Source organism: Cupressus sempervirens, chromosome 10, assembly GCF_028749045.1.
Source record: "Cupressus sempervirens isolate cs-2001-9-10 chromosome 10, ASM2874904v1, whole genome shotgun sequence".
In the NCBI taxonomy this organism is placed as follows: domain Eukaryota; kingdom Viridiplantae; phylum Streptophyta; class Pinopsida; order Cupressales; family Cupressaceae; genus Cupressus; species Cupressus sempervirens.
The window spans coordinates 644,690,608-644,715,026 of NC_143127.1; positions in this window are offsets into that span (position 1 = coordinate 644,690,608).

Consider the following 24,419-nt stretch of genomic DNA (forward strand, 5'->3'; position numbering starts at 1 on the left):
CAATGTGTGCAACACCCATTATCTCAACACAATGGTGGTAATAGCTTGCAATGCTACTCTCTTATTAGGATCATCTTCCTAGATTTTGATGAGATAATAGGCAAATGCAGTGTTTGCAGGGTTTACTCTCTTTTGACCACATCGGGTGACTCCCACTTTATTTAGTCCTAGGAATACTACTCTTGTTTCCAAGAGACATACAAGGTAGGAGGTCCTAGGTATACATTTGCTTTCATGTACATTACAAAGTTGGATCATGAAAGTGATCATTAGTTAATCTTTTTTAATATATTCCATCCCTATTTATTATTTAATAGTGAGCATACAACTAAATATTCCAAGGTCAAATTTGTTAGCAATAAGATTATCCATGACTCTATTCAATATGCTAATTAAGTCATTCATATCTTGAATGACTCAAAATTGTGAAGTATCTCTGGCAATCTAGTAATTGTTGCCTCTATATTTTTCAACTAATCTATTCCATCCTTATTTATTGTAGTGGGCATACACCAAAACATCCAAGGGTGAAATTTGTTAGTAGTGAGATTCCCTACAACTCTATTCAATAAGCTTAGTTTTTCATATCTTCAATGAACTCACTATTGAAAAGTATAATTGGAAATCTAGTAAATGTTACCCCATCTTTTTCAACCAATTATAATTAATAGAATCAATATGACAATCTAGATGCTTATCATAATAATCTCATGCATATTTAATTGTTAAGAAGCATCCTATACATGAATTGGTATACCAAGAATCCGTTCAATATCATTAGGTTCAAAGATTTTATTTTTCATGTTATCATAATGTTGAGCACATGCCAATATCAATTTAGGTGTTTGCAATGAAATAAGAAAAGTTACATCTTGCACAATACTAGTAAGTGTGACATAGTTAGCCCAATGTGAACTGCCATATACTTTGCTCACTCTCTGAATATATCCTTCATCATCAAAATGAGAAAGGGTCTCTATAACAATTGATAAGACTACCAAAGAAATTTTTGAAGGGTAAACTTTGAAATTGTTATTCATTTTGTTTTATTCTCTGACCTTGAGTGATGTCACGAAGATTACCAAAATACTAGTAGAAAAAACTCATAGATTGTAGATCAAAATATGAACAACCAAAAATGTTTTCACAAATTGGTAGATAAATTTATGTACAAATGAAATGCAAGGATTGCAACCAATAAAGAAAATTAAAATAGAGAAAAACTAGAATGCTAAGGTTTTGAAGCTAGGAAGTGATTTGCCCATTGTTCCTTGATAATAAGTGGGGGATGTTGAGATAGCATCTTATTTGTGCTCTTGCAAAAGGAAGATGTTGAGATTCAACCTTGAGAGAATTTGGTGGTGTGAAGGCCTTTAGACATTGATACGAGTTGAAGAAGTTTGATTTTGTTGACATACCCATTAAGGGGATGAGAATGAAAGATACTTGAAAAGAGTTCAATGACTATTGCTGATCTCTACTTTAATGTCCTTCACCTACTTCTACAAGTCTTGTACATAGCTAATGGCATCTCCAAAAATCGATGCCTTTTCCATCCACACAAGCAAAAATAGAACCCCCTTTCAAAAAAAACAAATAGAGAACTTCACACAAAATCTTCAAGAAACAGAAGAGAAAGAAACCAGAAAAAGAAAAGAAAACCCTAATTTGGAATATTGCCTTGGTGATTTTGAGAACAAGATGGTGCAAAGCATAAAGCCCCTCATTCAGCCAGTTGTGGGCAAAGTGATTCTTCACAACTCTTTGGATGTTGATTTGACGTATCAAATTGGAAGAAGACCTGAATGCATGCCGCGGGTTCTATAGAGTTCATTCAATGCCTCAAAGTGGTGCAAACAAGTTAGATCTGCAATTCTCACCACACTCAAAGGTTTGAGGGTCAGGTGGGAGATTAAGCATTCAACAGACCAAAGATGAAGCCTGTGTTTGGCATAACAATGAGTGTGAATAAAAATGAAATAGGGTATGACCTTTTTTATTTTTAAAATAATATGAAGCCCATGTTGGTCAAAATTTTGACCAACACAAGCATGGATTTAAAAAAAAGAAAATTTTCCTTGCATATTTCGACAAATCTAAAACATTTAAATAGATGGTTGAAAATTTTGGTCTAAAAATGGGGTCAAATGCACTAATGAATTGACATTGTTTGCACATTGTATTGTCAAGTTTATTCAACTTAAGAAAACCTCTAACTTTCTTCATGTTATAGATACCAACCAAGTTATCAAAATTAACATGACATAACCTTTTGTGCAATAGCCATACATCATCAAATCTTACAACAAGACAAGTAGCATCCTCTATATCAATATAGAATAGATTACTTCTAGTTTGATCACCTTTTCTAATCATTTTCCCATTTGTGTCATATATTTTAGCAATCTTATTTTCAAATTCAACCTTACATCCCAAATTGTTCAATTGTGACACACTCAACAAGTTATAATTTAGTCTTTCAACATAGTAAGCACTGTCACATGAAATCTTGTCTGTGAGTTTGATAAAACCTTTCCCTTTCATCAAGCATACTGCATCATTACAAAATCTTACACTATTTCCTTCATAACAGTTTGAGGTAATGAACTTACTTTTGTCTCTAGTTATGTGATGTGAGCATCCACTGTCAATGATCCATCTATCATTTTTTTTCACACAAGTCACAAGTGTAGTTTCCTCATCTTCATCAAATTCATCCTTCATTGCAACATACACCACTTCATCATCATGTTCATCAGAATCATCCCTAGTTTCCTATTCAGTAATGTAGAATGACTTTGTTCCTTTATCTTTGTAATCTTTGTTGTTATCTTCTCTTTTTATTTTGTACTTTTTTCCATCTCTATAGTTCTTCTTCTATGTACATCTTGCAGCAATATGACCAACCTCATTGCAATTGAAACAAATGATAGGTAACTTACCTTTGAACTTGCCTTTACCTTTGTGAAATCCTCTTGCCAATAGTGCTTCTAGTTGTTCAACATCTTCCTCATCTATATCACTGTCACTAGACACATATTTTATCTTTCTTTTCCTCTTCTTCTTCTACTTCAGCTCATCAAAGTCCTTCAATAATAACTTATCTTTGAAAGAAGATTCAACACTCTCAGGTTTGTAATTGTCATAGTTAGATAGCTCAAAAGTAGTGATTCTACCTACTAGACAATCAAGGGTTAGACCATTTCCTAGAATACATCTTAGTTCTTGAATTGCAGAAACTCTAATGGCATAAATATGTAGTAGTGTTCTTAATACTTTACTTAACATAGTATCATCATCTATATGACTAGTAGCTCCTTTTATTTCAATAAAAACTTCTTTTATTCTAGCAATATATTGAGCAATATTCTCACATTCTTCTATTCTCATATCATCAAAATTACCTCTGAGACTCTCAGATTTGGCTCTTTGAACATTTTTGTCTCCTCCATAGAGAGTGTGTAGGGCATCCTAGATTTTCTTTCTAGTATCACAGCCTTTGATATCATCAAATTTGGCATAGCTTAGAGTAGAGGCAATCTCCAACATTTCCTGACTATGTTCTTTCTTCTTCTTCATATCTTCAATAGTTAGGGCTCCAACTGGATCAACATGTTCCATTGTAATGATAGATTGTGCTTGATCTCCAAGTTCTCTAAGGTGTAGCTTCATCAAAATTTTCCAAAATTTTCCATCCAAGAAAGTTATATCTATTAAGCTTGGGTACATCTCTTTTCAACATCTTGATCTTTGTGCTTCTAGTACCTTCAACCTAGTCCTCTTAAGAAGATGGCTTTGATACCAATTGTTGGAATTCTTTAGAATAACTGAGAGGTGTGTGAATAAGTTATCCAAGGTCTAGATATATAAATAAAACTTCTCATGGATTAGTGAACCCATAAAATAGTCATACCCATGCATGCATCCATAAGATTATGCAATCACTTAAAAACTTGTATGTTACTAAAAAATCAACTTGCAGAAATGTAAAACATGAAACATCACAAATTCATTAGTACACTCAACACAATGATTTACATGGAAACTCAATTTGGGAAAAACCACTAGTAACATGCTACTCTTTTTCACTCTCCTGAAGTGATTCCCTATAAAAGGACAACCCTATTAAAGGTTACAATACACAGTTAAATGTGACCTGGTTAAAGGATTTCAATCACCCTATTAGAAGTGAGCCTTGTTAGAGGACTTTAGGCCATTCACTTGGAATGCCACCTGGTTAAAGGATTTACAAATGATTGTTAGGTCAACCTTAATCCAAAGGATTTACCCTAGACTAATACAATTATTAGAGAGTAATAGTAGAGTTTTGATTTGATACAACTGACAACTTCTCTTGTGGATTATAGATCTCTATTCAATCCTGCATTCTACTTAGAGTTCATACTTTGCAGCTCTGATAGCTTGTTCACCCTTCAAGAATTCATCTCTTTAAGCCTTCTTACTTAACATGCCATTGCAAACTCTTCTCTTAGGTCACTTGATGAAGCAAAATCCTTAACTCCTTCTCTTCCTTGGGTTCTCGCACATGAAAATTTTTCTTCATTACTAGGCATTCCTATAAATAGGAAATTAGGATATTTTCCCACTTATTTTCCATGGTCAAATTTAGGGTTCAAGTGGATTAGGTAGGATACAATGTATCTATCCCATATTTCATATCTCTTCTAAAAACTTCTTCTATAATCTATTTGAATTTGCCTAAAAATGGTTTATATCAAGTTCTTTACCACCATCTCATCAACCTTATCTTTCTCATGGCTCATAGGTTTCAAGAAAACAAACTTCTGGGCTTAGATTTGGTGAAACTCTGATCTTTAAAATAATGTAGGAGCTTGGCACTAGCATCCTTCTGATGCTTAACACATACCATGTTACTAAGCATTGAATAAAGTTTACTAAAGCTTGACATCAATTAAATTTTACTTGGCATCAACTGTCTTGCTCGACATCCACTAGAATTTTCTTTTGCTCAGATCCAACTAACTTTCTGCTTAGCTTGCACTGAATTTTCTTGGCACCTATTATCCACTTGGTCAAGCTTAGTAGACAATCTTTATGTAACTTGTTTTTCTAACCTTAAGTAGATTATGAATTCATCATGTCATCATTATCTTAATTGATCATTGTACTTCATTACATAATCATAACTCAACCTTTCCTCAAGGTGCTTATGTTACATCTTATTGATCAAATCCTATTCATCAATCAACTAAGTGATAGTACTTGAATCTTATAAGCAATTGTCTTAGCAGCACATAGCTGGTTTGACATCAGTGAAAAAATAATGATTGAAACATATAATCTTCTTCAACAATCTCATCCTTTCAATAATCTTTCTCAGCAATGATCCTTTCAATTAAATTTCAACAATTATCATTTATTGTGATAACATAAGTATAGTGAGTATGGCTAAGGATCCTATATTGCATTCTAAGACTAAGCATTTATCTATTAAGTATCATGTCTTGAGAGAGAAGGGAATAGAAAAAGAGATTAGATTAGAGTATGTGATTACTAAAGATCATATTGTAGATATATTTACAAATCCCTTACTTAGAGATACATTTGAGTACTGGAGAGGTATTCTTGGAGTTATGCACCTACCTACTTCTGAGTAGATTATGTAGTAATTGCATCAGTCTAGTGGTATAGAGCACTATTATTAGATTGGATTGAATGTTGATACTTCCTATATGGGGGAGTATCTGCAATGAGCTGAGTCATTGAGGACTCTTGATATTTGGTCTTGAACAATTTCTTTGGACACTTGAGCTAGTTCAAGACTTGGAGAAAATAATTTGACATGTTGACACCTTTGAAATTGATGTCAATGGGTGAGAATATGCATGAAAATAATCTCCTAAGTATGTATGGGAAGAAGAGTGCATGAGAAATATCTACTTTATTAGGGAGATTTAGAAAGATTCATGTAAGAGATAGAGGAATATCCCTACGGGGGAGATATACAAGAAGAAAAACAACAACAAAGAAGTGTTCCATAGGATTTTAGATTTGATTGATCAAGAGGATTTGAAAATATGAGTACAATAGTAGCAATAGAGTATTGTTTGGTATTCTTGGAACTTAGATATTTTTTATCTATGTTTCCATCAATGCCAAAGGGGGAGATTGTTAGCATGAATGATGATGATATTATATTTGGGGAGTATCTTAAACATTGGAGAGTATTGACATGTTGCATTCATGACTATGTTTGTCATTGATGTCAACATACAAGTAAGTCTATAAAGACTAGTACAGTAGTAGATGGAGATCTTAGTTGTATAGACAATGTTTTGATTTTCTAGTGATGTGCATTCATGGGCATGATCAGCATAGTGTTATGATGATGTGACTCAATGTGAAACATGTAAGTTGAAAATGTATAAAAGTTGTACCTAATTTATAGAGTAGTACAGAGATAGAGTACCTAAGATTTTTATTTTTTTGATATTTTCATTATATACTTTGACATTGATATAATCATTTGATGTACAACCAGCCAATGATAGATGACAGTTCAAATGTGCAAGCCCTATTGCCACACATGTGAGAAGTTGTATAAATTGTGAGATGGTGGTGCTATAGAAATTGAAACTTAATTAATTATCTTTAAAAAAAATTAATTAGAAAAGCCTCAAGGCTGACTCAAGAATTATTTTGAAGATATGGTATAAAGGAAAGATGTTTTCCTTGTTTTTAATATGAGGATGGAGTTGTGATTATTGTATTAAGTGTGAAGTGCAAAAAGGAGAAGAGTATTTACTGAATATGTGAGTATGCGATCCAAGGGATTATTGGATGCGTGTTTTGTGATTTCGTTACAAGATTAGAAGGAGAATAAATTTGGTTGCTACAACAAAAAGTTGGAGTGGTACTATTCATTTATATTATTTTGCAAGGAATAATACAGAGATCATTTGGACAGTGGATTCGTTGATCTTTCCCAGAAGCTGTTTGGATAGTGGATTCATCTAGCTTCAACAACTACTAATGGGATTGACACAACTCCTAGCATGGATTCAAAGTCTCCTAATAGGGACCAATTGTTGGAAATGTTTAGGACAAGGTAGGTTACTAAGAGGGGAGGGGTGAATCAATAACTTATAAAACTTTTAAACAATTCAGCCTTTTTCTTATTCATCATTCATTCATCTAATCTACTGCATAACTAAAGGAACAAACATTTATTGCACATGTACACAAAGATTTGGTGACCCAGAAACCTTCCAAATAGAAAGTAAAATTTGGGTGGGGATGATACCCACAAAACTTCAATACTGCAGTATAAAGTTGGCTTGTTAAGGCTTACAATGATCACTTCTAGTAATCTGCCCTATTAGGAGCAAGTAGGACTGCTAGATCCACCTTGTTAGAGGATTTACAAACATATAGTGAATTATGCACTATGTTAGGAGATTTACAAAAAGACTGTTAGGTCCACCCAGTTAAAGGATTTATAAACTGATTCACCTATTAGGATGAAGCAGTGGATCTACTTACAACTATTTGCTGATAAGATCCTTGTTGCATTGATCACCTGATGTGATAGGTATAATGTTTTTGCTCCTATGTTGACCTTGTTGTATTCCCTTTTATTCTGTTGTTGATTCGCTTTTTAATTTTCTCAAAATATATCAATACCTTCTTCATATGCAAAAATTACCCCTTTTTTTTTATATATACACCATACCATGTTACAAATAATATCATACATTACATATATAACATTTCAATATTTACAACTACAAGGTCGGCCAAAACACAAGGGAACAGAACATTACTGAGTCGGCCAGATAGTAGAAAACTTAGGTTCTTCAAGCTCACTCAGTGACCTTCTAATACTCAGCATCCACTATATTACTCGGCATTGCCATGCACTTGGTAGAAGTAGAGGCTCGGTTCATACTAGCCACACAATACTGCTTGGAACTCGGTAACCATTGGTGACTCGGTAGATATAGTGTCACTCAGTAAAAGCTAACTTCTTTGTTTACCTTGCTGTGCTCAGTGAACACTAAGTCCTTTGTTTACCTTCCTATGCTCGGTGAACACTGAATTCTTCATTTACCTTGCTTTGCTCAGTGAACACTGAGTTCTTCATTTACCTTCCTTTGCTCAGTGAACACTGAGTTCTTCATTTACCTTCCTTTGCTCGGTGAACATTGAGTTCTTCATTTACATTCCTTTGCTTAGTGAACACTAAGTTCTTCATTTACCTTCCTTTTCTCAATGAAAACTGAGTTCTTCATTTACCTTCCTTTGCACGGTGAACACTGCTGAACTGTCCATTCACTCGGTATCCTTTGGAATGCTTGGTAAGAACTGTTTACCTGCTGAACTTATAAGGTAGCCAATGAATGCTTGGTATATACTGTAGACTAATTGATGAGCTCGGTAAGCATTCAGAATCAAATAAGTGTTTGCACTAATGAAAAATATATCATAATTCCAACAATCTCCCCCTTTGGCATTAGTGACAAAAACACTTATGAGCCAAAACTTATGTGCAAAATTTGACATCTTGATTTACATATATCTCCCCCATACAATATGCACATAGTATTTACAAATATCTCTTATCTATACACATGGATTCATTATTTACATATGTCTCTATCTCTTCTTTGGTACTCTGTCTCCCCCTTTTTGACAATAATGCCAAATTAAACAATATATATTTACACAAAAACACCAAAATGGGAGATAAACTCAAAATGTACCTCGAGAATAAGAGCCAAAGTCTTATCCCAAATTTCTTGCAAAATTTTGCAAGTGGAGAGTGCTATCTGAACTTTAGCTGAAAGTTCAATCACATGATCTACAACTGAGAAATTGTTGTCATGGATCAATGTTTTGGAGTAGGCAATATGTTTTTGCATTGTGTCCATGACAGGAAGAATCATATTCTAGATGTCAATCAGTGTAGATATGATCCTAGCTTCCTCTCTCAATAGTTCTGCCTGCTTTTCTGACAAAAAATTGATTCTGAAATGATGGGATGAACTTGAATTGGGGTCAAGTTGTATCTTTTGGGCACTGACCTTCATATCCTCATCAATTTTATTTAATTTTTCTTTAATCTCCTTGGTATATTTGGTAACATCACAAAGTTTGGCAAAAAGTGAAGTTACATTATTAAAAGAATTTTCAAGATTGACCAGAATTATGGACAATTCTATCTATTTTATTGCAATTTTCTAAGCAATGTGCTCAAGCAACTTATTATCAAATTTCCTTTCAGCCTTTTCAATCAATTTTTCTTCACTGGAGGTGTCCTCATTGAATTTATTTACAGTCTCTTCTAACTGAATCAAAATGTGTTGAGTAGAATCTACTTCAACATCTATAGCTTCTGTAATTATATTTCTGGTATTCTTAATTATTCTATACTCCTTATCCCTTTTAGACCTTAACTTCTTATGTGTAGCCTTCATCTCTATTAGTTGACTAGCATACCTCATTTCTTCAATGGTAGTATTTTCGTAGTCAATTTTTGGAATCACTATTTCTGCATCTAGGTCAATATCCTCAGGAATTTCTTTTCCAATGAGTAGAAGTCTTAATGGTCGCTTTAGTTTGGCTTCTATGATGACTAATTTGACCTTGGGAGTGGACACAATAGTGGAGATGGAAGGACTAGTAGTGAAGATTAGTATACTTAAGGGTTGAGTGCCAATAGGAGTATTTACCAGATCAAAAAATGGTGATACACTCGGCAATGCAGTATCTAATCTAACTAGATTTGAAATAGATGCAAATAATGTAGAAAAAATTGTAGAACAAGCTGGAATATTTATAATGGGAAGACTAAGTGGTGCAAAAATTGGTGCTAATGTAGCTAACAAAATTGTGGAACTTACTGCTATACCGACTGAAGATGATGGAGCTGAGGAGGCTGGCTCGATAGATGAAGGAGAGGGATGCAGCTCAGTAGATGAAGTGGTAGACACTTTTTCAGTTCCTTTCAAATATCTCATTATTCTTTTAATTGCCATCATGTGATTTTCTCTTGGTTTTGCTGAAAATCTTGCTACAATAGCAACTGAAAGAGCAATATCTAGCCTAGTATGAACTACATACTGCAACTTTCCAATCATAGATCTATATAGTGTTTGATCTACTTCTTTTGATTCATCTTCCTTGGTAAGTTTTAATCCAGTACACATAGGAGTCCCAACTAGTTTACAATCTTCCATACCAAACTTTTTCAATATCTCCTTGATGTATTTTGATTGAGTGATGTAGATACCATTTTTATTTTGTTGAATTTGAAGATCAATAAAGAATTTGATTTCACCAAACATAGACATTTCAAATTACTTGTTCATTTGCTCTAAAAATTCTTTGCAAAGATCATCATTTCCTATGAAAATAGTATCATCTACGGTAATTTTTGATTGGGCTCCAGTTGGGTCGAGTGATTCAGCAATGGCTAGAACAATCTTGAAATAGGGTGCCTTCCATTCTGTACCCTTGATTAACATCTCTAAACCTCTTTTTCACCTTGCTACTACTAGTGCTTGTGGATGCCATTGCTACTCAGTAAATATAAGAAAACCTTTGAACAAATTCTTCATAGGAAATTTTCTTCAAATCACTTGGAATTTGCTCAAGATTCACTAAAAATATTTTAGTTCTGAGTATTCTTAAGTCACGATAAAGAATGAAATCAAAATTTTCCCTTTTGATGGAAATACTATCATTAATGCTTGGTACAAAGGTAGATGAGATAACATAGTGCTTGCTAGTCTGCCGTCGCTCTACTCGATAAAGCTTTGCCACTCAGTGATCAAACAAAATCTTTGATACTCCCAACCTAGCTCAATAAAGTCTCTAACCAACCTTACTTGGTAAATGCAACATGGTGAATGATAACTTTCTTTTGGTTCTTAAACCTAAAATACTGATTTGATCATTTGCACTTTTTCATTCTGGAACTACTTAAGATATGGCTTGATGATGCAGTTCTTGATAATTCTTAAATTTAATTGGAAATGGTGGAGTCACCCATTTCTTGAGTGATATAACCATCATTTGAATTGTCTTGCTTGGTAGATTTAAGAATCCATTGTTGTCTCATCTACTTTCGAATGTTATCAACTTTAGCTTTCTTTTCATCTTCAATTCTTTCAATATTCATGCAATTCTTGGCTATATGACCAAGTTCTATACATGTATAGCATCTTACTGTTGTGTCTCTTTTCCTTAAATGATGCCTTGAACAGTCTTTGCCAACATGTCCATATTCTCCACAATAATGACATCTACACCAAGTATTGTAGTCCCATCCAAAGATTGTTTTAACAAGTTGTTCAGCTGGATTGAATGATTTGGATCTGCATTTGAATGCCTTGTGACCACGTTTCTTGCATTTGTGACATTTTCCTTCAAATTTTGTTTTTTCTTTGCATTCTTTAGCTTTGTGACCATGCTGATTTCAGTTGAAGCATTTACCATTGAATTTTTCCTTTCCATTACTCTAACATTTGTTTGATGTATGACCTGTCTTGCCACAGTGATTGCAAGTGGGTCTTTGATTCCTTTGGGCACCTGGTCTAGAGGATTCACCTTCTTCCTTATATCCAAGACCGGCTTTACCTTTTTGTCTATGAAATTTTTTCTCACTTTGTTGATTTAATTGAATCATGTCTTCTTGAGATTTCATCATTCTTTCATTGACTTGCCTTTCAGTGATCAATTCATTTTCCAAACTTTCATTGATTTTTCTTTTAGATCTTAGATCACTTTGTAAGCTTGCATTGATTTTTCTTTCAGTAATTAAATCATTTCTCAAACTTTCATTCTCAGATCTTAGATTCATAATTTCTTCATTTGCATTAGATAGTTGACCTACAAGATTTTCATGCTGAAGGGATTGATTATTTCTTACCTCTAGGTCTTCATTTTCCTTGTTTCTCTGTTCCAAAACTTCACATAGCCTGATGGATTGGATTTCTTTTTCTCTTTTAAGCTTCCTTACTTCTTCCTGCAGAGAACGATTTTTAGCTAGGAGTTCCTTGATTGCTTCATTAGCTTCATTTGAACTGCTTGATGGTAAAAGGTCTTCAATCTTTTCTTCAACATATTGATGATCATTCATTTGTCTTGCAAGTTCCTTCCTTCTTTTTAGAGATTGAGAAAGATGCTCTTTTGCTTCTTTGATTTGAGCCATGGCCGTTTCCAGATCTAGCTTTTCATTTTCAATAGATTTGTCAAGTCTAAATATCTCCATTGTCCTTGATCTTTGCTCAAGCTGTCAAACTTTATCCTGAGAGCCACAAAGCTCTGATACCAATTGCTGGAAATATTCAAGACAAGGTAGGTTACTGAGAGGGGAGGCATGAATCAGTAACTTATAAAACTTTTAAACAATTCAGCCTTCTTTTTTTTAATTCATCATTCATTCATCTAATCTACTGCATAACTAATGAAACAAACATTTATTGCACATGTAGACAAAGATTTGGTGACCCAAAAATCTTCCATATAGAAAGTAAAACTAGGGTGGGGATGATACCCACAAAAATTCAATACTACAATATAAAGTTGGTCTGTTAAGGCTTACAATGATCACTTCTAGTAATATGCCTTGTTAGGAGCTAGTAGGACTACTAGATCCACCTTGTTAGAGGATTTACAAACATACAGTGAAGTATGCACTCTGTTAGGAGATTTACAAAAAGACTGTTAGGTCCACCTGGTTAAAGGATTTATAAACTGATTCACCTATTAGGATGAAGCAGTGGATCTACTTAAAACTATTTTCTGATAAGATCCTTTTTGTATTGATCACCTGATGTGATAGGTATAACTTTTCTGCTCCTATGTTGACCTTGCTATATTCCCTTTTATTCTGCTATTGATTCGCTTTTTACTTTTCTCAAAATATATCAGTACCTTCTTCATATGCAAAAATTACCCCTTTTTTTTTATATACACCATACCATGTTACAAATGATATCATACATTACATATATACCATTTCAATACTTACAACTACAAGGTAGGCCAAAACACAAGGGAACAGAACATAACTGAGTCAGCCATAGTAGAAAACTTGGGTTCCTCAAGCTGACTCGGTGACCTTCTGATACTCGGCATCCACTATATTACTCGACATCGTCATGCACTCGATAGAAGTAGAGGCTCGGTTCATACTAGCCACACAATACTGCTTGGAACTCAGTAACCATTGGTGACTCGGTAGATATAGTGTCACTTGGTAAAAGCTAACTTCTTCGTTTACCTTGCTATGGTCGGTGAACACTATGTACTTTTTTTACCTTCTTATGCTCAGTGAACACTGAGTTCTTCATTTACCTTGCTGTGCTCAGTGAACACTGAGTTCTTCATTTACCTTCCTTTGCTAGGTGAACACTGAGTTCTTCATTTACCTTCCTTTTCTCAGTGAACACTGAGCTCTTCATTTACCTTCCTTTTCTTAGTGAACACTGAGTTCTTCATTTACCTTCCTTTTCTCGGTGAACACTAAGTTCTTCATTTACCTTCCTTTACTCGGTGAACACTGAGTTCTTCATTGACCTTCCTTTGCTCAGTGAACACTGGTGAACTTCCCATTCACTTGGTATCCTTTAGAATTCTTGGTAAGAATTGTTTACCTGCTAAACTTGTAAGGTAGCCACTGAATGCTTGGTATATACTGTAGACTAATTGATGAGCTTGGTAAGCATTCATAATCAAATAAGTGTTTGCACTAATGAAAAATATATCATAATTCCAACACTAATATGTATTTAATGTTGTTATATACTCCTAATAGGGTCCATCCTCTAACAAGGAATATTTATATTGGTACATCATCTTGTGAGTATCATCTCCACCAAGATTTCCCTAGTTTACCATGTTTGGTGTTATTGTGCATAATTATCTTGTTGTGGTTTCTGATCATTTTGCTCATATGGTTAAAGTCTAATAAGGTTTATAATTGTGATATTAATTGGATAACTAATGCACCCCACTATTAGTTATATTTGGTAGACTATATATTCTAACATCGTCATTCTTAGACTTCATTTTAGTTTATGCTAACATTATGCTACAAGTTTTCTTGGAGATTTTGGAGTACTTGAATCACTTGGAGCACTCACATTGTATTTCATTTGCATTTACATCTTCTCATTTGCATTTAGCTTACTTTCCTCTCATTCATAGCTTATCAAGGTGGTTTTCTAATTCTTCATACATGTTATATTAATCTTGCATGTTCCACCTCATTTAGCAAACTTTCATTAGCATTGTAGCCTCTTGATTCTTGGATATTCACACTTTTGCCACTAATATTTGAGTCTTCTATTCTATGGTGCACCTTGCAAGGGTTTCTTAATCTAGGTTCATTTGAGAGCCACAAACTCATAGCTCTTGGACATCATAGATAGGAAGCTATAGTTCACCTCTTACAATTCTCTTGATGATGGATATCATGAAGTATAAGGGTCTACAAAAGTGTGTCCATGCATTTTCTACATACATTACTTTTTTTAGCAAAAATATGTTACACAATTGTACTTCTATATTTATGTTTTTTTTACCCTCTCTCTAAGTAAAAGAAATTTTGAACAATGGATGAATCTACTTTATTGATTAAGAATTTGATTTCAATTTGTAGTTTTCAATTTACTGTGATGAAGGATTCCTCCATCAATCTTCCTCCTTTACTTTTTTCCTAGAATCATATATGTGTTATTTTGCATTTTTAAGTATCCTTCAAAGGTAAAGACCACTTGAATCCAAAGGTTGTTTAATGATTTGACTCTTGACATAGTTGTAAATGTCAAAACTTGCCTCTCTATTCTACCAATGTTGACTATTTCTTTCTATAGTGTTAAACCTTGATATTATTAGATTGTTATAGCTCATGCCATGATAAGCAGTATTTTCCTTTGACTTTAGGTAAAATTATAGGTAGAAATACTTATAATCCAGTTGTATTTCTTGTTACTATTTTTATGGTGGTTGATCAAAAATTTATTGTTGAGAAATTATGTACAAGCGTGTTTGATAACTTACTTTTCAAATATCTTAACTGAATTATACATAATTTGGATAAGAATCTCATGAATTCCATATGTTATTTTAGCAAAAAAAAATTTAGATAAAATGTGCATTTCTCTCTTCTTTTTTTCCCACTTTTATAAGTGAAGGATTACATTAATCTCAAGATATATTAAATTGTTTGAAAAAGGTGGCCAACATGTTTCAATCTTCAATAACTTTTCATTCCTTAATACTTGTCATCTTTTAATTACATAGTAAAATGAAATATGTATCCAACAACCTACATGTTGTGTACCACACAACATCTATCATTTTAATTTCATTAACTTTCTTACACTGTATATTATCTCTAAATTATTTTTTGGTGACATTGGAGAGGCTTCCAAGACTATTTTGATATGATCCCAGCTAATTCATTGAAGGAGAATCAACTTTGAATACTACTCTTTCTTCCTCTTGTTGAAGTTTTTCTTCTTCCTCTTCTCCTCTACCTCTTCTTCTTATTTCTCTTCTTGATATTCTCTTCATCCACTACTACCACCCCCTCCTCCTTATTCTTCATTGTCTTATCATTCCTTTGATTTTACTTCTCCTCCTCCTCCTCCTCCTTTTCCTCTTTTTTTCTTCTTCTTATCTTCTCTTCCTCCTCCTCTTTATTCTATTTTTTCTTATCCTTCATCTTTTTCCCTCCCCTCCTTCATTTCCTCTCCTTCTCTATCACTTTCTTATTTATCTTATGCTCTTTTTTCCATTTTCTTCTTCTCTATTCTTATAACAACCTCTCATGCTAGTTATTCCAAATGATAATTTTTGAATTTTAACATATAACATTGATCTTTACAATAATAGAAGTCATTTTAAAATATTATATTTTAATAACTATTTTTATTTTATAAATGTGTTATTTCTAAATTAACATCTTTATATTTCTATTTGTATGTTTAAATTTAGAAATTTATACCATTCATATTCTTTTAATAAATTCACTTGATGACCAAAATTCCTCATTTTTAGGAGCCAAGGTTTTTTCGCTCTACTAGGGTTAGCCAAGGTTTTCTCACTCTACTAGGATTTCTTGCTTCATGTGAACTTTCAATTTTCTTGTGTATGAATCTTCGTCTGAGATTCCCTTCTATAGGCACCACTTGTCAAACCACATTTACTATGGGAGCTTTTAGGTTAGGATATAATGGCTTCAGCCAGTGGTGAACCAGTTGTTTCTGGTATTCACATTGCCACTTTGGACTACCATGGCCTCGCCTCAGAAAAAATGCCCATGCAAGTTTGTCCTAAAGGTCTTTCACGAGGTAATCCTGACATTATCCTTCCTTTGCAAGAATTTGATGTTGCTTGTGACTAGTTAGAGCAACATACCTTGATAGGTTATTTTGTTGGTAGGACTCCTGCTGAAGCTATGCTACGAGACTACGTTAGCAAATGCTAGACACCTCATGGAGTCCACCTTGATGCTATGAAAAGCCTTACCAAAGGATTTTTTTATTTTGCTTCGCTAACCTGTCGCAAGCAGATGCGATCTTTAACAACGGACCTTGGTCTGTGTGTTCCTCCCTGCTTCTTTTCCAAAAATGGTCCTGAGACTTTACAGTCTCAGATGATAAAAAGCTTAGGGTTCCTATGTGGGTCGAGTTTCCAAGTCCTCCCTTGCCATGCTAGCCTTTCATTGAGTCCATTTCTAAAGGCCTTAGAAAAGTTGTCACCAAGGAGCCTAATAAATTTTTTAATGCTTGCCCACAGCGATGTGTTTGTGTTGAATTTGATCTTTCCAAGATTCTCAAGGATTCTGTAGAAATCGATATTGGAGCTGAAACCTTCTCCCAGAAAGTGCTTTATTTGAATCTACCTAACACATGTTATTGGTTCTAGTCTATGGAACACAAGATCAAGGATTGCCCTCTCGCTATGCTTAGGGTCAAGCCCATGCCTAAAGAAGCACCTGCTAAACAGGCTAAAGGAAAAAAGGAAGAATGGGTTACTGTTGGGTGCAAGGGAAAGGTTCCCTTGAATCCCTTGTCCCCTAAGCAATCTTATGTGGTGGTCACCGTGGTTCCTCCTATTCCCATAGGAGTCTCCACACTGGCTAGTGCGGGGACACAAGTGGCTTCCACAAAACCTATTTTGAGGGTTTCACAAGTTCCAAACACTGCTAGTACGTAGGGGATTAAGGCAGCTACCAGGGTTTCTACCTTGGCTGGAGTTTGTGCTCCTCTTATAGTTTCTTCCATCATGACATCAGTGAAAAGGAATTCTCATAGTCCTCCTAGATGTGTGCAGATACCAAAAGTGAAATGGCAGGCTATAAGGTAAGAGGATTTTCCATCTGAATTCCACTCGATTTCTACCTTCTTGCAGAATAGCTACTCCTGTCTTGAGGATGAGGAAGATATGGTAGAGTTCTCATGAAATTCCTCTCCTAGAATGTTCGAGGTCTTCTAAGCCTCCCCAAAAAATTATATGTCTGAGACACCCATCATAGACTTGCTAATTTAGATTTTCTCTGCCTGCTGCTTTCTGCTGCATGCCATGTCATTTGGTAGGATGGCATTATGTTTTCCTCTTAGCATGAACCTAGCCAAGGTGGTGTAATTACTCTCCTATCACCTTGCCTTCATTCTATTATTATTTCACATGGTTCTAACCCCATGCATAGAATTATCTATCTTTTTCTTTCCACTTACAATCATTCTTTTATAGTCATTAATTTTTATGCCTCCAATGATGCTATGGAAAGGTCCCAGATGTGGGTTTGGCTAGCTAACAACTTGCCTCCCACAACTTGGGTCATGTGTTGGGACTTCAATATGGTTAAAGTGGCATTTGAAAAAGATGGCATTCTACCCCTTTGGTGGATAGCTGGGGAAAGAGAAGCCTGGTACTACATGTGAAATAAATTGGGTCTTTTTGATCCCAATACAAACCGTCACTAGGGTAGTGGGGTCTGGCACACTTGGTCCAACTTTTGAGTTGGCTTTGACCATATTTTAAAACATCTCTATCATGCTATGATCTCTGCACAATCTTTTTTCTCTTTTTCTGAAGATCAAGATCTGCCTATCATTCCCTTGATAGATGTGATGTTATCCGATAACTATCCCATCTATTTTGTCATTTCTTGGCAAACAGCTATCCCCAAGGTGGCCAAGTCTCAGTTCTTCCTCAACACATCTATGCTGCTACATGCTTCCACCATCATGCACATCCAACATGTTTGGAATTTGGAGCCACGTCTGCCATCCCAGCGAGGATGGATTCAATGGTGGAATGATGCCATTACCAAAACTGCTCAATTTTTGCGCATCTATGGGCACCAGCTGGCAATTTTCATGAAATTATCTTATGAAGGCAACACCCTTTCCCTCAAAAAAGCTTCTGAGGCTCTCACCTTCAACCCCTTTTATGTGGATTTTCAAATTCATCTTGCCAAGCTTTACCATGACAAGAAAATTGTTGACAACTATACTAGACATGGAGCTCAAATCAAGGCCTGTCTCCACTGGTTGGAGATTGGTGATAAAGCCTCAAAGGAGTTCTTTTAGGCTCTCCAGGCTCATCATACCAATGTTGGGATTAAAAACATCAAACAAGGATTGACTGTTCTATCCAGTCTCCCTGACATCCTACAAGCATTTGTTCATCATTATGAGAATATGTTTGCTTCATAGGGAAATTCAGTTGCTCAAGAGGAAGCTCTCAAAAAGTGTATCTCTACTACTTCAAACTTCCTTACGGTTGAGCAATGTGCTTTCTGTGAGAAACTTCTTTCCCTTAGAGACCTTAAAGAGGTAGTTTACTCCATGCTGGATGACAAGTCTCCTAGGTGTGATGGCTTTCCTCGTGAATTTTACAAACACCTCTAGGAACAAATAGGTCCTAACCTGCACAAAGTCTATCTTGAAGCATATCATACTAAAAGCTTAGGAGCGATAATAAATAAAGGGAATATAAAATTCATACCTAAAGCTAGTGATCCTGAGGACATATGCAATTGGAGGCTGATTACCCTTCTTAATGTGTCTTATAAGATCATTGCCAAGGCACTCTCTCTCAAAATTATGCACATGTTTCGTTTAATTGTGTGGCCTGAGCAAAATGGCTTCATCAAGTCCAAATATATTCTTGACAACATCATTGATGTCTAGGAAGGTATGGAATGGGCTCACAAGTCCAAGTAGCAGGCTATCTTTTTAAAGATAGATTTTACTAAATCCTATGATCACATTAAATGGCCCTTCATCTTGGCTATGCTTTAGGCCCTAGGTTTTTGTCCCAATTTTCTTCATTCTGTGGAGATTCTCTTTGGTGATGCTAATGCTTGCATTACCATAAATAATTCACATTTTAAGGCTTTTGGACTTTTTTGTTCAATTAGACAAGGTTGCCCTCTAGCTCTAGTGCTTTATGTCCTTGCTATTGAAGGTTTTGGCTATTTGCTAGCTCATTATTTGTCTTCAGTGTTGGTTCATGGTATTTCCTTGCCTAAATCTTCCTCCTAGTTAGTCAATGGTCATTTTGCTAATGATTCCTTTCTTACACTTCTTGAGGATGAAGAAAACATCAAAAATTATTTAAACTATCTAGAAACCTTTTGTCAAGCCTCTAGCTCTCTCATCCAATGGCATAAAATGCTCTACTACTGCCAGTCTTTTTTGCCATATCCACCTTGGTTCATCCAATTCTAGTAGAAATGGGTTACTCATAGGAAAATATTTTTCTTTCTTGGCATTCCCTTTGCCTTCTAGGCCTCTCCTATGGAGCTTTGGAATGTTGTGCTTGCCAAGATTAGCAAAAAGCTTGACTATTGGATCACCAAGCTACTTTCTCTTGCTAGTAAATTCTAAATTTGTTCTAAGATTCTAGTCACCACTCATGTGTACTATTCTTCCTATTGGGTGCCCTCCAAAGCTTCCTATCTCAATCTGGAACATTTTCTCAGAGATTTTAGTTGGGATTATGGTTCTGACCATCATGATTTTCACAAATTTGCTTGGGATTTTTTTAGTCTCCTAAGGGATTTTCGTGGTCTTGGTCTACTTTCCACTCGAAAATAGGGCCTTTCTCTCTATGAAAAATGGATTATCCAAGCTATTTTTGGGGATGAAGCCTAGAAGATTTTGGTAAGGCACTGCATTTTTTCTGGCTTCCTTGTTAATAGGCCTATGTGGAAGGGGATTGGTTTTCAAACCCTTCTCATCATGTCTGTACCAGTGGCCATTCAAGGCTCATTTGTTATTAAGAGTTCCTGGAAAGCCTGCAAAGCTCTTAAGCCGTGGCTTCTTTGGGCTAGAGATGAATTTCGCAATGGACTCTCCTTGAATCAACAAAACATTTGGTGGTCTCCCCTATTTGCAATTTAGGGTACTCCTCTCACCAAGATTCAAGGTGCCAATGCTCTGTGTTTTTTCAAATGTGGCATTCAAACTCCTAAGGATCTCTTTTCAAGAGTCACCATGAGTTTCAGGTCATGGGAAGATATGCAAGTTTAGTACCACCTTGTCCATATAGATCAATAGACTTTTGACCTTTTTTTGTTTTCCATCCCTGTGCACCTAGTTCATAAGGTGGGGATTCAATTTGTTCAACCTTGGTGCCATGATTAGAAGTGGTATCCTACCACTCCATTTTCTAATTATAAGCCCAATATGGGGTATAGATGGCTCTGACCCCATCTTCTGATGGTTGACATGCTTAACTAGTTGTGGCATTTGCAATCTTCACTTTTTCAATGGAGAAAATGTTTTGACACCATTTGGAGTGCTATTACAGAACCCAAGATTGCCCACTTTGCTTGGTGCCTTGCCTTCCAAGGTCTACCCTTAGGGCGTCAGCTCAAGCACATTGGGGTTCCTAATCCTAGATTTTTTGCATATTTTCTAGTTTTGTAAGCATGCTCAAAATTATTGGCACTGGATTCATGATTTTTTCAAGCCTTTTAGGCCCGAACCATTTTCATGGCACATGATCCTGTTGGGTGATTCCCCTAGAATTCCTTGGAAATTCACTCAGATTTGGCATACCTTCAGGAAGGAAATTGTTTTTTCTCTGTGGAAAGATAGGAATGATGTTCTGTTCACTCACAATTTTTTAGATGTTAACATTACTATGTACACTAAGGCATGCATTTGTAACAATGTGATTATGCAGATTCAGGTGCAAGCTAATAAAGTTTCCCTAGAAGCTACTCACTTATAGGAATTGTTAAATCACTAGGGCAATGCTCCTTGCACCATTTCTAGAATTCCTCTAGATGCCTCGGCTGATGCCTCTATGCCTCATGGCCGTCGTTCTTGCCGCTAGTCCTCAGGATGCCACTCGCACACACCATGCTCCCAAGCTTCCCACCACCACTCACCTAGTGGTGGTGATGGCAGATGGAGGTGATACTCTACTTCCCCAACCTACGATGGTTCTAGCTGGTCCCCAGCTCCTCCTCCTGGGCCTCAACGGGTGCATTCTAGGAAATTTCCTCACCTGGCTTTGGCGATTTCTCCTCCGTGGCCAAAGGTTAAGGATGTGGAGATTGCCCCTAATCTTGTTGCTACTGATGATGGCTCAAATGTTCCTAGTCTGCCCTACAATCCCACTGATACGTGGGGATTTCATAATAAAGATGATCCTCCTCCCTTGGCTAGCACTGCGTTGGTAGCCTAAGTTTGTTTATTCTATTTATTTTTTTAATGAATAGTTGTTGTTTCTGATTGAGGCCATGTTTTTAAGTCCAGCTTCATCCATGTGAACTCTTTCACTGGGTGATCTTGTATGCCCCAGCCCCTTTTTTGTGAATTGTATTCTTATTATATTTTATTAATAGAAAATGACTATTCATAAAAAAATTCACTTTCAATATTTTATTTCACATAAGAATTAGTACATTGAATCATAATTTAAAATGTTATATAAATATCAAATATTGTATAGCAAAAAAATTAATATATTAAAAAAACTATTAAAATCACATTGATTGACATCATTTAATTTATTGAAATATTTAAAAAGTGCTCTTATATTTTAGTAAGCATAATGAATAAAAAATCAACTTAGGCAACGAATAGAATCCATGTCAATGATCTCCCAACCTTGACGCCTCTGTCCGTACACTTTATTCATCAGTTCATGGCTGTTGCAACTTGCCTCTTCCTCTACATTTGTTAGGACCTTGTCTCATATAATGAAAGCAAAAATGGAAGGGAAAAGCATGGTGAGTTTTTCAATTAACCAATCCATTGTATTATCAAGTGAGGTAATTATGAAGTAAGAATATTGACCACTAACCCATGGATCTTGTCCCAGAACTAGTGATGCCATCTTTGTTCTTAATCAGGTAACAAAGCTTTGCAAATGTGTTATTAGTAATTATTGAATTGCAACTTGTCTGCTTAAATATTGTACACTAAGGTTTGATTCTTATGCTAAAAGTGACTTATTTTTACAAGCTTAATAAGTCTCAACATAGGCAGTCAATCAGCTAAATTATGAAATAAAGATAATAATAGAATAGAGGCCATAATGAAAAATATTGTAACTTAATATATGAAAAAGTAAAGGAATCTTAAAGAGAAAAGAACCAAATGGTATTAAAAAAAATGTTCTTCATAAAATAATAATATTTTTGAATAGTAACTGCACAAAATCCACTACTATGAGGAACAATTCTATGTTGTGGCAATGGTAAACAAGTTGAAAATGTAAAAGTAGAAGATGCACTACACAAAGGATTCAAAGTAGGCAAAAGATGAGGATAAACTAAAAAATAAAAATCTACACTCTAATTGTGCTGATGAAAAATGTGGATGAATAGGATAAGTTCTAACACTGAAGGTTACAATCGAAGAAGCAAAGTAATAAAAAAAAATGCATATTATAGTTCTTCACATAGTTGACTATGAAAAGATATGAGATTTTTTTTCAGCTAGAGAAGACAAGTTAAATCAAAGGATAATATTTTGTGAGTAGTTGAAAGACCATTGAAATGATAGATGATGAGAGAAAGTTCTTGCTTGGCAGGATAGATTGATCAAATGAAGCTCGTGGTCACTATTATAGTGCTTTGAGAAGAATAAAACACCAGCAGACAGAAAATCGGCGAGATGACCCCTAAAAAAGGTATATATAAGAGATTTAAAGATGGACAGCAAAAATATGAGCTAATGGATCATGGGTAAATAAAAGGTTGTTGTAAGCCTTTTGAGAATAACTAAGGTAAGATTTTAGAGAAAATATAAATAAATTGTATCCTTAATCAATATAAATTACAAGTTACAAAAAATTATGCTATCCAGGGAGCTCAACTCAAAGCCTACCTTCACTGGCTGGAGGTTGGTGATCAAGCTTCCAACAAATTCTTTAATGTGTTGAGGGCATGCCACTCTATAGTGGGGATCAAGCACATTTAGTAGGGTCATCATACCCTCTGTGAGCTTCTTGATATTCTTCAAGCCTTTGTTCGCCACTATGAAAAAAAATTCATAGCTCAGGGTCCCTTGGTGGCTAGGGACCAAGCCCTGCAAGCTTGTTTGGTTGTCACACCTAAAAAAATCACTCTAGAAAAATATGCATTCTATGAGTAGAAGCTCACTCTAGAGGACCTCAAGGAAGTTGTCTTCTCCATGGTGGATGATAAGGCCCTTGGTTGTGATAGCTTCCCTTGTGAATTTTACAAAGCATTTTGTGATGAGATTGGTCTGAACCTGCATAAGGTTAATATCAAGGTATACAATTCTCATTCTCTAGGTAATCTTATTAACAAAAGGAATATTAAGTTCATACCTAAGGTGGTTGAACCTAAAGACATCTGTAATTGGAGCCCCATCACATTGTTGAATATTTTATATAAGATCATTGCCAAGGCTCTCTTACTCAAAATCTGTCATCTTCTTCCACAAATCATTTGCCCTGGACAAATAGGTTTTATCAAGTCCCATTATATCTTGGATATTATAATTGCTATGTGGAAGGGACGTAATGGGCTCATCATTCTAAGAAATAGGCCATCTTTCTCAAAATTGATTTTGAGAAAGCTTATGACAGGACCGAGTGGCCTTTCATTCTAGCCATGTTTTAGGCTCTTGGGTTTGGCCCTACCTTTCTCCAGTCAGTCCAAATTCTCTTTAGAGATGCCTCTACTTGCATCCCCATTAATGGCCATCAATCTCAAGCATTTGGGCTTTATCACTCAATTCACCAAGGCTGCCCATTAGTGCCCTCATTATATGTCTTGGCAACAGAAGGTTTTGGGTAATTTCTCACAAATGGCATCTCCCAAAGAAGGGTCCAAGGTATTTCCCTTTCAGATTCTCCTGACTAGCTTATGAATGGTCATTTTGTAGATGACTCTTTCCTCACTCTCATTGAGGATAAAGAGAATA